The following is a 16,822-nucleotide window of genomic DNA, read 5'->3' as shown; positions in this document are numbered from 1 at the left end:
AAACAGCGTTGTCATCGTCATCATCATCGTTGTCATGCTGTTATTACCGCTGTTATGAGGAGGAATATCATCCTTAGCTTAATCACTAAATTAATTTCGGACAAAAAAAAAATCACCATGCCAAATTAATAAATGTGATTTGGCCATTGACATTCCTAATTAAGACAATTGGGTCAACACGCGTGCATATTGTGTGCTACGTAAGCTACTGTGGATTGGTCTCTCCATCAACCATCATCGACCAATTTGGATCAAGTAATTAGGAAATAAAAAACATTACATTTCACAAAACAGGGGACAAGTTAAGCTAGACCAAAAATGCTGTACACTTCGTGCCTGTATGTAGGAATGTGTCAATTGTTTTTGTAGAAAAACAAAAGGCTATATACAATGGTTCCCTCCTCTGGAAACGACACACAAAGAAGCCTTGCAAATGAAAAGCTCTCGACGAAAAGGCATGTTGTCCTGAAAAAAGACCACTAATTATTCGGCATTTTCAACGTAAATAGGTTGAGAGTGAGAGTGAACTATTGAAAGGCAATACTTTGTTTGTCTCTCATGAGTCATATCATATGATGACTCGATCATTTATGTCGAGGCAAGGAATGTGAGATATGTTGGCCCGATCTTGTCCCATCTTATTCTCATACCGCTTCTCCAGGCCATAATGGTTGGAGAGAAGTGAATTGGATACTGTCACACTCACTAATATATAGCTCTTGAAGAGAAGTGAGGTGTCCAAGTCCCTTTCCGTCCAAAGATTTCAGACTTGAAAGTCCCCAGATGCGAAGAGTGTGAAGAGCAGAAGGGAGCAGCTGTTCCTTGAGCAATGTCTCCAAGATATCGTCACTTCCCCTGCCACCAATTGTAGTGTTTGGAGACAACAGCCTTCTGCAAATGACACTAAATTTGGAAGTTCAGTCATCTCCAAATGTCGAAGTGCTGTGAGGGTGTGAATGCGGTGGGAAAAAGACACCAGTTATTCAAAACCTGGTGTTCAGGTTCAGCATCCGATTGTGAAATCCTGTTTCTTTTCACCGCTATTCAATGTGGATGTTAACCAAAGTGCTTTCCGTTTCCATACCTCAGCTCAGCAAGATACTTCTAAATGCTAAGAAAAAGAAATAGAAGGTTTTGCAATCATCAGCAAATTTGAAAAGAAAATATTATTGCGAAAATTCTTCGAGAAGAAATCATGTCGAATACTTTCAATATATGTACGCATGCATTTACTGGATTCTCAAATTTGAAAACACCTCTGAAAGTCAAAAGAGCACCAAATAAACAACAATAGAGGGCAAAAGAATACAACACTTTTTCATGTGACTTCTAATCATTAGATTGAAGATTAGCTATACAGATTCAGTGTCATTCTTCTAAGATGCAGCCATTTAGGAATTACTTGACGATGACTTTCTTACCTCTGTGCAGTCTGCAGAGCCTTCAATCCTACAAATTTTTGCAACTTAGCCACTTATAAGAAGCATTTCCAGCCTCCAGTAGAAAATTTCAAACAGAAATCTTTGCGAATCTTTATGTAAGTCTTCAATTTTCCATTGCACTTGAGATATATAGAAAAGTCTATTGAATCAGCATACGGTTGAAGGCTGATTTTCTGTCTCAAAAGATGATGAAGTGAGCCAAGCCATGTATGAACATGCTGGGTCTGTTCCTAGAAGTCCAAATTCGAATAAAAAAATGATGTAGAACAGCCCGTAGGTATTAGATTAAGCACTCAAACAATAGAACATAGAAGAATATAAGAGACCGAGGAGAAGAAATAGAGATCGAAAAGACGAGATAAAGGACAGAAACAGTAGAACAAAGAAGAATATCGGAGATCGAGGAGAAGAAATATAGATCGAAGGGACGAAATCAGAGAGTTCTAGGAAAAGGTTTACTCAACATTCAAATCTGAATTTTAAAGAACTACATGGGGGTATTTATAGCAAACTAAAACCTAGACATAATAGGATAAAAATCCCTTGCTTAAACAGAAATCCTAACCCAAATAAAATAAGAAACTTAAAACTAGAAATCTAGAAATCTGGAAAAGTAGAAATCCTACTAGAATTTGGAAAACTAGAGAATATAGGAAACTAACAAATATATTAGGAAACTAATAAATTTAGGTCCTACGCGTCCTGCATCAACAAATTAATGACAACAGGAATTTATTCTTTATGTTTAGGTTTTAAATGCACTATAGAATCATGCTGATAAATTAATCTATGTAGACAGTAGGAAATGTGTATAGAAAGAGGTATTTACCACGAAATATACAGCTGACCTAATCCTTGTTCATCTCCGGTCTCAACTTGAACTGCTGAAGAGCAGATTTAAGTAAGCAACCATCAGAAATGAAGCAAAGGACATGACAACAAATAACACAGACAAAACAATCTATCTCAATTGACTGTTCAAATACAATAAATAACCAGTGATATGACAATATTAACCAGTGGCATCCACAGACAAAAAAATCTATCTCCATTTGAGTGTTCAATAGCACAAAGTGTATGATTCAAATCCCATATATGACTAATGTAATGTGACGGACCTGTTGGTGACGACTCCATATTACAAGAACTGAGATGATATACCCATCAAATAATTAAAAGGGTAGTTACTTGATGACTTACCTTTTTGCAGAGCATTTGATGACACCACATATTGCAACTTAGCCACTTATAAGAGGCACCTCCAGGATCCAACAGAAAAAATGTTTACTCTTTGTGTAGATCACTTCAGTAATTTTCCATTCCACTTTTAGATTCTAGAAAAATCCATTGGCTCAGAACACAATTCGAGGCCCATTTTCTGTCTGAAATGCTGATGACGTGATACATTTAATGTATGAACCTGCTTGGTTTGATCCTACCAATCCAATTTGGAATAAGAAAATTGATGGTAATAGGAAAGCAACAAAAAAGTGAACCATATTAAATCTTGCTGAGAAACTAATCTGATATACCCTTACAGAAGCGAGCACAGAAAGGCCAGTGAAGCAGCTTCGACTCTGAAATCATGCATGGTTGCCTACACAAGTTGCTTTGACCTCCAAACATGGGAAAGTTTCTCAAGTCTGCAAGTATGCATACAACATTTCAAGTGTCATCAAATAGAACTTTGCAGCTGAAGGAATGATTTGTGGGACGGTAAAAACAAAAAAGAAAATCATTTGCACATAAGATATTATAAATGCAATAAATATGCCAATTAGCATAAGACCTCAATCATGTTGGAAGTCAATACTCCCGGATATCAAGAATTAGGCAATAAAAATATGTTAACTGATTCTTAAATGATATTTTCCTTCTAGTTACGTAATATGCCTTCAACTTATAAAGTCCAATTTCTGTATCGTTTTACATGTACAAAAATTCTTCTTCTTTTTTTTAAATTACGAAATCCAACTTTCATGAAAAATAAAGGAGTATAGCAACAGCCAGCAAGGTATACACCCTTAGCAGGTCAAAACAAAAACAATTACAGAACAACTCAAACACCAAATGAACAAAACAGAAACATCGCATAAAGAAGATCTAAACTACAGCAGCTTGCCTATTTGAATAGACGACGAAGAAAGAAAAATCCCTAGAGTCCAATGAGGTGCAGAAGAAATGAACCCTCTCCCACAAGTGATCCACATCCCCTCACCCTTCAAATCAACAAAGAACCTCCTATCCCTATCCAACCAAACAGCCCAGTTGTCATTCATCACAGATCCCCAAAACCAGCCCTCTTCTTTCCACCAAAAAATTTAAGCTTTACACAACAATGCATTACATGAAGCAGGGTTAACTCAGCTCAGTCTTACCTCCTTACTAGCTGCAACTATATAGATAAGCTACTAGGTCAGCTGGACCAGGGAGATACACTTTTGAAATATGTAGTTTTTTATTCTGAGAGGCCGACTCCTTTTAGTAGAAAAAAAGAAGAGATTAATCAATTAATAATAGAGTCATAAAGCCCCTGCTGATATGCCAAGTACTATTAATCTAAAGAGTCATAAAAGTAACCAATATGCTTTGGATCGCATTTTCCATTCATGAATCTGTTCCTTATACCAGTGAATAAATTTCCTATGTCAATCTTTTCAGTTGAACAAAACCTTTTGGTAAGAAATTTGTTTTGTTACTAGTGAGTTTTATATTTAGAAAGTACCAACAAATAGAAAAAGTTATCTTACAAACGTCCAAAACATGACAAAAATAATGCATGTATTCTTCAAACATCCCATTGTTGGAAAAATAAAATAAAATAAAATTTGGCCTATCTTGATGTACATACCATATGATGACTGCAAGGAATGTGAGAGAGAGAAAGAGAGAGAGAGAGAGCTCATCTCATATGGTCACTTCATGGCCTATCTTGATGCAAGGAATGTGAGATATGTTGGCCCAATCTTTTCCTGTCTTCTCTTATACCTTTTCTCCCGGGAAAAACACTTGGAGATACTCAGAAAAGAAAGAGAAGTGATGTTTTTAAGTCCCTTTCTGTCCAAAGATTTCAGACTTGATAGTCTATTGATGTGGAGAATGTAAAGAGTGGAAGGGAGCAACTGTTGCTTGAGCAACATCTCCAAGATATCATCACTTCCCCTGCCACCAATTGTAAATTCTTCAAGAGAGACAAGTCCTTGCAAATCCCAGTGCTCTCCCACTGAAGCCCTCAGTCTGTTGCAATTTTCAATGGTAAAATATAGGAGGTCGGGAGGCAAACCCCCATCTTCTGCAAATGACTCCAGATTTGGAAGATCGCATATTGACAAATGTTGAAGGGCTGCGAGGGTGTGAATGCGTTTGGACAATGACTTCAAATTTTCAGACAGAGTGAAATGCCGAAAAGCAAAAATTTGGTGTGAGAGAGAACTCATATCATATGATGACTTCGTCATTTATCTGGACGAAAGGAAGGTGAGATATCTTGGCCCAATCTTCTCCCATCTTATTTTCATACCTTTACTCCAAGGCAAACAAATGGAGATATCTCAGAAAAGAAAGAGTCTTCTGGCAGGAATTGGAGACTCAGACAGCCATAAATATGTATCTGTTGAAGAGAAGTGAGGTGTCGAAGTCCATCTCCTTGCAGGCATTCCAAACTGCTACACTGGAGAATATGCAGCACTTGAAGAGAAGTGTGGTGTCCGAGTCCCTCTCCTTGCAGGAATTTCAAACTGTCACACTGGAGAATATTCAGCACTTGGAAGAGAAGTGAGGTGTCCGAGTCCCTTTTCATCCAAAGAATTCAGACTTGAAAGTTCCCAGATGCTGTTCCTCAACGCCTCCAAGATATCGCCACTTTCCCTGCCACCAATTGTAAATTTTTGAAGGGAGACAAACCCCACTGAAGGCCTCAGTCTCTAGCAATTATGAATGTGAAGATATTGGAGGTTGGGAGGCAAACCTTTTCTGCAAATGACACAAGATTTGGAAGACCAAGTATCCGCAAACTTTGAAGGGCAGTGAGGATGTGAATACGTTGCGGTAATGACTTCAAATTCTTGTATCCCCCAACTCTAAAGTCATTAAAGTTATTAAAAACATTGTCAGTTGCTGCGAAATAATATGGGTGATGTGGGGGATAAGGATAAGGCATAACTTTGAAAAACCAAGACATAACAAAGAAAAGAACAAAGCTTAAACAAGGTTAATTCTCTAAGAAAATTTTGTAATTGCTGAATGATCTCTCTCCTCAACCAAAGACCACCAGTTGATACTAAGACAATATACATTAGTAAGGACACAGCGTTTATTCATACATGCAGTACCAATGAATGTGCCCCTCGGGCACTGGAACAATATGAATGGTAAATATCATGCTCACATCTTCAAAAAGATGAAAACAATAATATACTGCCAGTGCCACTGTAGGAATGTTTCCAGGTGAACCTTTCCGTCTCCCCTCGTTGTGACAATAGTTTTTTGTAGAAAAACAAAAGTCTATAAACAATGGCCCGGAAATGACACGTTCAGAAACCTTGCAAATGAAAAGCTTTTCAAGAGAAGGTGCTGTCCTGCAAACCGAGTATTAATTATTCAGTATTTGATACTTACTATAGGATATGAGTTTCGAAAGAAATTGGGTAAATAGAAGGAGAGAATTTACTGAGCAAAATAATAATAGAAATCAGATTGAGTTTTTGTGTGTTTTTCTGGAAAATGATTTTGATAAGAAAGTAGCATGAGACCAGTAAGAAGCAGTGACAATGTAATTCACAAAAAGCTGAGAGTAAAATTAGAAATTGAGCTTGAAATGTTTCGATTATTTGGACAGTGAATTTCAGTTTTTGAAGTACATACCTTGTTTGTTTTATTCTCTGAAGATGACTTCATCATTTATCTCGATGCATGGAATGTGAGATATGCTGGCCCAATGATCTTGTCCCGTCTTATTCTGATACCTTTTCTCCAGGGCAGAACAATTGGAGATGCTCAGATAAGAAAGAGATGGCGGCAGACCCTCTTCTGGCAGGAATTGGAGACTCGGACAGTCATTAATATATAGCTCTTGAAGAAAAGTAAGGCGTGCAAGTCCCTTTCCATCCAAAGATTTCAGAGTTGAAAGTTCGTTGATGTAGAGAGTGCGAAGAGTGGTAGGGAGCAGCTGTTGCTTGAGCAACGTCTCCAAGATTTCATCACTTCCCCTGCCATCAATTATAAATTTTTCAAGGGAGACAAGTGCTTGCAAACCCCAGTTACAGTAGTCTCCCACTGGTGAAGATGAAGCCCTCAGTCTCTCACAATTCTCAATGCTAAAAGATCGGAGGTTAGGAGGCAAACCCCCATCTTCTGCAATTGACTCCAGATTTGGAAGATCGCTTATATTCAAATTTCCAAGGGCTGTGAGGGTGTGAATGCGTTCAGGTAATGACTTCAACTTCTCACACTCATCAACTTGCAGCGAAGTCAGGTTGGGAGTGGGCAATCCTCCCTGGGGAAAACACACCAGATTTGGACAATTATAGACCTGCAGGCTATTTAGATGACTGAGAACCGCTCCTTCTTCAATCAAGGAAAGCGATTCCAGATTGTCAAGGGAAGCGATTTGAAGTGTCGTCAATTTGGGAAAAATGCCCAAGGGGAAGGACCTCATTGAATCACAGCTACCATCTATCTCCAAATAGTCGAGTGATGTTAATTTGGCCAACATCTCTTGAGGTAGGAATTCTAATCTCCCACAATCGACTATTGTAAGTGATGTCAACGAAGTGGGTAGGCCATCTTCAGGGAACGACGACAGCGTTGGACAATTCAAGAGAGTCAAACTTTGAAGACGATTGATGTTGGGCAAGCACTGTATGTCATTAAAATGTCCAATGCAAAGTTCGGACAGGAGCTTTGTCTCTAGTAATGATAACAGACCTGTTTGGCATCCAGCTATTATCAATTCTTCAAGAGAATTGTAGTTGAGACTAGTACTACTACTAGTAGTAGCAGTGGCCCTTTGATCATGCAAAACCCCACACCCATTCACACTAAGCATCTTCAAGCAAGGCAGATCACGAGGCAAGCTTCTTCTAAGCTTTGGACACTTATATAGAATCAGCTCCTGGAGACAAGGAAAGTCTGGAACTCCACTTCCACTTGGTAACCATACCACCCACTCTGCCATCTCGTAAAACTCTAGCTTCTCCAGTGATTTAAATGGCTGAATTAGAGACGCTCCATCTCCGCTGTAGAACTCAACACCAATTGTGTTAACAAAGTTCATCCTTTCTATATAGAGCTCTTTGAGAGCAGGTAGCTCCCCAACTGGTGGCAGCGACGAACAATATTTACAATCGCTAAGGCGCATGACTTGTATGTTAGAGAAGCTAAGGCTCTTTGAGTCTACTAACCAATTCGGGAAGTCGGTTCCACTGTAGAATTGGATGGTCAGTTTCTCCAAACTAATTGAAGGCTGGAGCTTGTCAAGTACGTCTCTCACTTTTTCGGAATCATTCGAGTCTTCATCGCCCCATTCGAACTTTAACTCCTTTAGATCCTGCTTATTCTTCAAATTGGCCTGCACTGCATCCTTAGCATCAACTACATTTTGCAGTTTTAGAATTGAAAGTTTTCCTCGAAGATGTGGAAGCTCCCCCAATTCCCCAATGGTCGACCCAGTAGATTTCCCCACAACAAAAGCAGTCAACGTTCTCAAACTTTTTAGTCTACCCATTTGCATTGGCATCTCTGCAATTTTAGTTCCACTCACATCAAGATGATGCAAACTATTTAATTCCCACAGGTCTACAGGCAATTTAGCAAGAGACGCACAACCTCCCAGCATTAATTTCTGTAAATTTATCAATTTTCTCAAGTCTGCAGGTAATTCAACGAGAGAGGAACAATTTGACAATAGTAACGTCTGCAAATTGTACAAACTGCAAAGTACGCCAGGTAACCTTTCAATTGCAGTACCAGAGAGATCCAAATAGCGCAAGTGAATAAGATTTTTAATAGAATCAGGTAGCTGAGTGAGATTCTTATAAGATGACAATGACAGCATCCGTAAACATCTGTGTGACAAAAAAAAATCTGGTACAACCTTTTTACCTATATAATACGTTGGATGAGTATTTAAAGAGGTAGATAGAAAGGTACGCAAACACTTACGCCCCTTAAATGGCTCAAATTTCAGAGCACCATCAAAATCTTCCCTAGCATATGACAAATGGCGAACTCTTTCTACTTCATGTGATTCCCTACCACCTTCCAACCTTGCACAAAATCCTTTAGACATGAACACAGCCAAGTCATTTATGAGATCATGCATAATAAAACGTGATTTCTCCGATGTTTGAAACAATGATCGAGATAACAGTTCATCAAAATATTCCTTAGCCACTTCTTCCATGTTGTCCCCATTCTCCACTTGGGGAATTAAACCTTCTGCCATCCAAAGAAAAACAACTTCTTCTACCTTGAATTCACAGCCTTTTGGAAAAATTGAACAATAAATAAAGCATCGCTTTAACTTAGCTGGAAGATAATGATAACTCAATCCTAGAGCAGGAAGAATGTCACTTTTCTCGGAAGGTAACTCCCAAATGTTGTTGTTTAGTACTGCTGTTCCATACCTCGAGTCCAGCCTGAACGTAACAAACCGCCAAGTGTTTGTGCAGCTAAAGGCAACCCATTGCACTTTTGTGCAATTTTCTTGCCGATTTCTTCCAAGCTTGGATATGCACTACACTTACATTTCCAAACGCATGTTTTGCAAGTAATGACCAACAATCTTCATGCGACAATGGTTCCAAGGGTTGAGTAGGAACATTTTGCATGAAAAATGCTACATTTTTGTTCCGTGTTGTTACGATGACTTTACTTCCCCTTGCCCCTGAAGTAAAAGGAGTTTGGAGACAGTTCCAATCAGTATATTTCTCATTCCAATGGTCATCCAACACAAATAAAAATTTCTTCCCCTTGAGTTGTTCTCTTAGTTCAACTTGAAGCAAATTCAGATCTGTTGTATTGCAAGTTTTTGATGTGACTGACTCAAGAAGAGTTTTAGTTACCTTGATAGCGTCATAGTTTTCTGAAACACAAGCCCAAGCTTTAATTGTAAAATGTTCTTTCACCTTATCGTCATTGTAAAGCATTCGAGCAAGGGTTGTCTTGCCAACCCCACCCATTCCAACAATGGGGATGACAGACACATTTTCCTCGCTTGCATCATCAGAGAGCAACACTTTTGATAAATTTTCTTTGACTTCATCTCTACCATATACATAAGGTTCATGAATCAAGGAAGTTGTTGGAGTTCTTTGTGAAACCTTCCTCCCAACAACTTCTGTCAAACCAAGAGCACCTTTCAGTTGTACAAAGTCTTCTAGTTTTCGTAACAACTCTTGTATCTTAACATTCATGCTTTGATAAAACTTATTACGAGAAGTAGGGAGGAAGTTCCACACCTTGTTGGTAAATTTGTCGGCTGTTTGAGATTCACCTTCCAGCTTGCATCGCAAAGCTTCATAGTTGATCTCATCCAGCAAGTCCTCCGCATCAAAGACTGCATGTTTGAGGTCGTCAAGCCACTCTCTCACAGCTGGTTTCTCAATTTGCTTCTCCTCTGCATCATCGAGCACTGCGTTCAAGGTCAACAGGGTCCTCTTCGGTTTCATGAGGAGAGGTTGATCGAGTTTCTTGTGCCGAAATAAGTCGATGAACTCAGGTGAGGCAATTCATCACAAATCTCCTGAATGGAAGCAGAAATAAAGGCCTCTCCGATCAAAGCTCCAGCCATTTTTCTCTTCTTTTCTTTGCAAGGTTGGATGAAGCAATTCTTTTCTCAGATAACACTTGACAAGTTTTTTAAACTCTTTAAAAAACTGGGTAGGTGGGTTGGTGTACGCACATGGCCTAAGGCTGGAGGATGACAAGACAAGAACGACCATTCAACGGTCCTCAAGTGGACCAGACTCGAATGCCGTTGATCTCTTTGTGAATCTACGGCTCTTAAACAGATTTCAAAAGGTTAGGCTGTATGAAAGCTTTTTGTGATTATATATTTTCCGAGCAGTCATGTTTCATTTTCTTCATCAACAAAGTAAAAACAAAAATATAAAAATTCAGATAAGAAATTCATATTATAAAGAAATCGATGCATATTTGAAGTTCGAGAAACTAGATAAATAAAAATAAAAATTAGTGTATCATATGCTGAAAGGTAAACATGTATGTCTTTCATTTCATTAGGAAGCTACACCAAAGGTAAAAGTTAGTTGGTGAAACTTGCTGAAATTTGGTGAAACTGACTTTACATATCCTAATGCAGGTCTTGCATCGCATTTCCTCTTCTTGGTTCTCTTTCATTCTTTCTTGTTTTCCCTACATTGTTTCGGCTTCTGTATGGTTATGCTCATCGTGACGGAAAATATATCAATTTATACATGCCCTTTGATGGACTAAAAAGAGGGGTTGCTATTGTTAAGTTTTTAATATGAGTCATATGAAGGACTTTACCATGGTGTTGAACTTATTGACTAATTTTCCTTTTTTATTTATTATGTTTTAGTGGGAGAAGATAATTGATCAAAGTTACCCGTAAAAGGAGATTGATGGAAGTGTGTGGTGAAGGAGCAGAATTTCTGGGGGGTTATACATACACCTTGGGAGTGAGTTTTATGGGTAACTTAGAAGAATTCTTTTCTATTTTGGTTAACTTGAGGACAAAAATTTATGCTCAACAGATGCTTGTGATGAATTCTTTTATATTTTGGAGCATATTTTGTCATATGATATCACATTTGTTACATTTTTTACAAGGCATTTGAAAGTTGTCAGATGAGAGAGAAATATTTTTGCTTGGCATGTTATTTATTTATTTTGCTGTTATGAAGTCTGACATTCGCATGGTTTTTTTATATTTTTTATATTTGCATTGGATGCTTCTTTTTGCTTTTTGCCTTTTTTATTGATGGCTTGCTTTGTAATTGCAGCCGTTGCTTCTCCCTTTCACATGGGGTGACCTTCCTTCTTGTTTTTATATCTCAACCAAGAACCAGCCGGTCAAGCTGGTCCCGTCAAAACAATTCGTCGTTGTGCTTTTCAAACGTCCCCGAGTCTATTGGGACAAGTGGTTTGGCCACAGGAGATCGAGGAGCGCCATGGGCAGACCGATCGCTCGTTGGCCCCAGTACATTTTGGTGTAATTATCACTTCACGTGATGATGGATACTATCAAAAGCACCACTTGATAAACTTTTTGACATGATTGCATATTTTGCATGACAACATATAATGTTTTATAATGAAATTATTGGCCCCGTTTGGTTCATGAGAAATGAATCATGGGGATGGAAAAGCAATTGCTTTCTCATGTTTGGTAAGTCAGACATGAAAAATCGTTTCCTGGGACATGGGAAAGTAGGAGGGAAAGTAATTTCATCCTTCCTCCTTGGGTTTTACTTTCCCTTCCCATGGGAAAGTAAGGCAAGCATTAAATGCATTTTTTTTTTTACTAATTTGTCCTTACTAATAATTTTAATTACAGCTTATCCAACAACAGCAACGTTCTATTTCCCCTTGGGTATTCTTTTTTGTTTTTTTTAAATTCACATTTCTCAAAACCCTCCCAGCAGCAACGTTCTATTTTTAATAGGACATTTTGCATATTCGGACTATCAATAGGACATTGGTGTAATGTTTAATAATTAAATTGGAAAGTTTAATAAAATTAATATATTTTTCATATTTTTAATAGGAGTACAATTGGGAAACTAAACAAAATTTGTTTTCCATTCCTACTCAAAACAAACATGGGAAAGGAAATAAAGTGATATTTCCGGGTTACTTTCCCGGCATTACCAAACATGGGAAAGGAATCACATGCGGAGTCTTTCTGTTTTAATTATTGGAAGATGAGCATTGGCAGTTGAGGTTTAAATGGGAGGCGTTGGTGGTTGCAGTTTAATGATGGACAGTGGAAGCTGGGTTTTAAATAATGCGAAACAAAGGCGATGGTGGTTGGGTTTTAATTGCTGGAAGAGTGAGCGTTGTTGCTGGTATGCTAGTTTTTCTCTCTTTGCTTATCAGTGTAATTGGGCCCAGGAAAGTGGGCATGATTTTTAGAGCCCTAGTATCCCAAAACTTCCACTCTCTAAACTCTTAACAGGCCTTATGAACTCTTACAACTATCCACACCATAACCCACTTAGCAAGCCATGGGCATGTATGTGGCTTGGGCCCACTTAAGCTTGTCGGGTGGTTTAGCATAGGAAAATATATTATTTGCTTGGCATGGCATATACACAATTTTTATATTTATTTAATGAATTAATTCCCAAAATACAGCTTGGATTAATGCATGACTAATATTATATGTTACATTGGGTTTTAAATATCCTTGAGCTTCTCGTGAAATTTTGGGCTTCAACAATAGTTTAGAAAGAGTAGACAATTTGAAAGATATCAAGATCAGACCCAAAAAAAAAAAAACTCAAAAAGTTCGAGTTGGCAAAGCAATATCTGATCTCTGTGGTTGGCTAGAAAAAAAAATTATGATGTCTGCTCTCTGTGGGTGTAACCCAATATCCGTACGATTAGAATAGCTCAAGTTGATAGAGCCTTAGTGTGAGTTTTGCTTCTAATCAAATTTTATAGGCTTGGATTTATGTATTATTTCTTATATACTTTAGGAGTGGGCTATTATTTACTTTACTTAGATTGGACTATTATTAGTTTATTAGATTAGAGATATACTGAATGAATGTGCTAATATTTTTAAATTTTTTAAATTTATAAAATAAAATAAAATAAAAAAGCAAGGCATGCATATGGGCTAATATTTAATATTTATTAGAGCATGAATAATTTACACCCCGTTCAGTACTTTACAAATCTTCTTGTGGCTCCAGCCTACACGTAGGTCCGTCTTTAGTGATAACACTTCCACATGACATAATATTATTGACCGAGTATAACAAAACAATGGTATTCCCAATGCAACCAAGTTTGTTGTGAGCTTTAAGCAAAGTAGACATGATGTAACCGTGGCATCAGAGCAGCTCTAATTCCTTCACCATCTGTCTCACTTGCAGGTAGAGTTGTCAAACAGGTCGGCCCGTCCCATTTAAACTTGTGCTTTTAACGTTTTCGTGCCGAGCCGGGCCGGCCTATTTAATTTATCGGCCGTGCCAGCCCATTTAGTAAAATCATTGATCCCGACCCAGCCTAAAGCCCATGTCCACATTGAAATGGGCCAAAAAGCGCTCGTGCCATGCTCGTGCTCGTCCCGTGCCTGTACTCGTGCTCATGCCATACCAGGCCCAAGAACCAACTCATTTAATTTGAATTTTTTTCACTTGATTATTTTTTTCACTAGATAATTCAAATTATAAACTTTTAAAATATAATTAGATGCAAGAAATGATGAACTATTTGAAAACATTAATCAATCAACATCCAAACAATATGAAAGGACAGAAGGCAAAAAGTGTCCAACTCCACAAAATCCACTTCAACTTTTCATTTTTAAACAACTTATTATTTTATATGTGAAGAAATGTCTTGCTTTGATTATAAGTATCACATCTCGAGATCGGCTTCGCCGTAGCATGATATTATCTGTTTTGGGCCCCCTTCTCTGCCCTCACAGTTTTGTTTCTGGAAACTCATGAGCAACTTCCTAGTGGGTTACCTATCCTGGGATTGCTCTAGCCCCAACTCACTTAACTTCGAAGTTCCCATGACTTCGAAGCCAGTGAGCTCCCAAAAGACCTCGTGCTAGATGGAAGTGAGTATGTACATATAAGGCACATCACCCTCTCTCCATTGGTCGATGTGGGATGTTACAATCCACCCCCATAAGGGGCCCGACGTCCTCGTCGGCACACTTGCACCACATGGCAGAGTGGCTTTGATACCAAATTGTCACATCCCGGGATCGGCTCCGCCATAACACGATATTGTCCACTTTGGGCCCCCCTCTTTGCCCTTACGGTTTTGTTTTTGGGAACTCAAAAGAAACTTCTCAGTGGGTCACCCATCTTGAGATTGCTCTAACCTCAACTCGCTTAACTTCGGAGTTCCCATGACTCCGAAGCCAGTGAGCTCCCAAAAGGCCTCGTGCTAGATGGAGATGAGGATGTACATATAAGGCACAGCACCCCCTCTCCGTTGGTCGATGTGTGATGTTACAATAAGAGAAGCCTATATGTCATATGTACTGATTAGATATTAAGTCCAATGTTGTTTAATTAATTTGTAGTTGGTATGTTTAAATAATTAAGGACCCAAGTAATTTCCCTAAAATGAAAGACATCAAATATATGTTTGTCGGGCCATGGGCCCGCCCGGTCCATTGGACCTCATTTTTTGATCCCGCCGCCCAAGTTTACGTGTCGTGCCGAGCACGGCCCATTAATATTCGTGCTCGCGCCGTGTCGTACCTCATTTAAACAGGTTGGGCTTGTGTTGTGTTGGGTCGGGTCGTCCCATTTGACACCTCTACTTGCAGGTGTTGCAATCTTCACCAAAACTGAAAAGAAAATATTATCGTGAAAATTCTTCCACATAAATATTAAAAAGACCCGGACTCTGCTTGACTTGGCTTTGTGCTAAACCAAATTTGTAATGAGAGAAATCTCGCTTTGTAAAACTGTTTCTCTAAACTGAACTGAAACCAGAGATTTGAATTCTAGCTGATTTGTTTCTTGTAGGTCAAAGAGCTTTTGGTTGCTTCAGTGTTGAAGGTTTCTTGAGATCTATTGATCTTTTTGATTTTGTTAGTATGAGTTTGAGAGTTTTTGTCTTGATTAATTTTTTGGTTGTGTCTTGATCTGTTCACCTCCTCTCATATTTATAGGAAATGCTGGAGTGGGGTTTTTAATCTTTAATAATGGGTGGCAAATCTTTCAAAAGATCTTCCTTTCTCAATGCCATAAAAGAGGGAAGTTTATTTATTTTGGCAGAGAAGAACTATCAACAATTAGCTCTCATGGAGGTCTTTTCCTTACTTTTTCTGAAAGAAAACCAACTCTCTTTTGTTCCCTGTTCGTCTTCGTAAAAAAGAACATAGTTTGTGATGATAGTCAGTTTGCTTTTTCTGGTGAGCAACCCCCTTGCTCCCTACTTATCTCTTGAAAATGTAGCCCGCTTATCTCTTGGAAAGGCAACCTGCTTTGGTGTAGAGCTTCTTTGTATATGAAAAGGGGATTTGATCTTCTTTCCCTGGCTGCAGAAAATGGAGAAGTCCTCTTATAAGACATGCCTTCATTAACTCCCTATCACCTCCTCTGTTATAATTGAAAATTTTGACTTTTTCTAATGTCAGAAAGTCACATGGGATTTCTTGAGAGAAACCTACTTTTAGAAAGATCTGCTGACTTGCCTTTTTCCTTGGGTAGAGTGAGATTTTTCTTAAAATGGCCAATAATGGTTTTTGTTTTTTTTTTTAGACTAGGGCTATATTCACAATCTACTAAAAAGGTCTGGGCTTAATTTAGGTTCTTGGTTTGATTTCTAATTCCCATAGATAAAAAGCCCAAAACATTTTGTTCATGGGCCTTTTGACAGAAAATGGGCTAGCATGCAATATTTTAGCCCAAACACTAATTTTGAGTTTGCATTATGAATGCAGTCCACCTCTCTTTTGATGTAGAATTGTGCTCATATTTTAAATTTAATTGTGCAAGATGGTTTGAAAACAATAAATCAATCTATAGCAAAACATTAGAAGTTTAGTAACCACCCTTCATACATCACCGACCAAGTACCATGTTTTTCTAACATGTTGCCAAAATGTAGGGTTAAAATTCAGAAATGTTCCATTAGATGTGAAAACTAGCTGGAATTCAACTTATAAGATGTTGGAAGTGGCGACAAAATATAAAGCCGCTTTAGGATTATTTCAAACAAACATCAAACATCAACCCTTTTTAACAGATGAAGATTGGGATATTGCGTAACTTTGGAGGGAACGTTTAGTTCAATTTTATGAATACACTTAAATAATTTGTGGCTCTGACTATCCAACTATTCCTTTAGTACTAAAATAAAAGACATTTGTCTTGAAATTGAAAACAATGATCTTTCCAAATAGCTTAATGTATGTGATATGAAGTCAAAATTTGCAAAGTACTTTGGGGATTTGCCCTTGATTTATGGTTTGGGTGTAATTTTAGATCCAAGGAATAAAACAAAACAAAAAAAATTTAAGAAGTGTTTTGTGAAATTCTTTATGAAGGAAATTCAAATACAATTGTGGAAAAAGTGCTCACAACATTAAAAGAGTTATATGAAGAGTATAAATTATATTTGTCTTTGCATGATAGATCACAACATGAACAAGCAGTACCCACATCATCTACATCATCTTGCACTTCAACATTTAG

General features: G+C 38.1%; 1 protein-coding gene and 1 pseudogene across 2 annotated transcripts in view; both read right to left on the bottom strand.

Moving 5' to 3' along the window:
- Nucleotides 1-259: 259 nt before the first annotated feature.
- On the bottom strand, nucleotides 260-10,233 carry LOC103330844 (putative disease resistance RPP13-like protein 1; annotated as a pseudogene). The gene is made up of 7 exons (XR_016127226.1): nucleotides 6,465-10,233; nucleotides 4,294-5,159; nucleotides 2,975-3,085; nucleotides 2,643-2,877; nucleotides 2,272-2,326; nucleotides 1,422-1,672; nucleotides 260-1,111 (listed from the first exon to the last, which is right to left on the bottom strand). The product of XR_016127226.1 is annotated as a putative disease resistance RPP13-like protein 1 (transcript).
- Nucleotides 260-16,822, bottom strand: part of LOC148916715 (putative disease resistance RPP13-like protein 1) — a 32,157-nt gene continuing 15,594 nt past the window's right edge. Inside the window, exons 3-7 of the mRNA XM_089052991.1 lie at nucleotides 2,975-3,085; nucleotides 2,643-2,877; nucleotides 2,272-2,326; nucleotides 1,422-1,672; nucleotides 260-1,111 (exon numbers count right to left, since the gene is read on the bottom strand). The gene's annotated coding sequence lies outside the window, so the exon portion shown is untranslated. The remainder of the gene's footprint in view (nucleotides 1,112-1,421; nucleotides 1,673-2,271; nucleotides 2,327-2,642; nucleotides 2,878-2,974; nucleotides 3,086-16,822) is intronic.

The sequence above is a fragment of the Prunus mume genome, linkage group LG5 (assembly GCF_029339155.1).
Source record: "Prunus mume cultivar Tortuosa linkage group LG5, ASM2933915v1, whole genome shotgun sequence".
Taxonomy (NCBI): domain Eukaryota; kingdom Viridiplantae; phylum Streptophyta; class Magnoliopsida; order Rosales; family Rosaceae; genus Prunus; species Prunus mume.
Note: the sequence above shows the minus strand (reverse complement) of the source record. Positions and strands in the feature narration are given on the sequence as shown.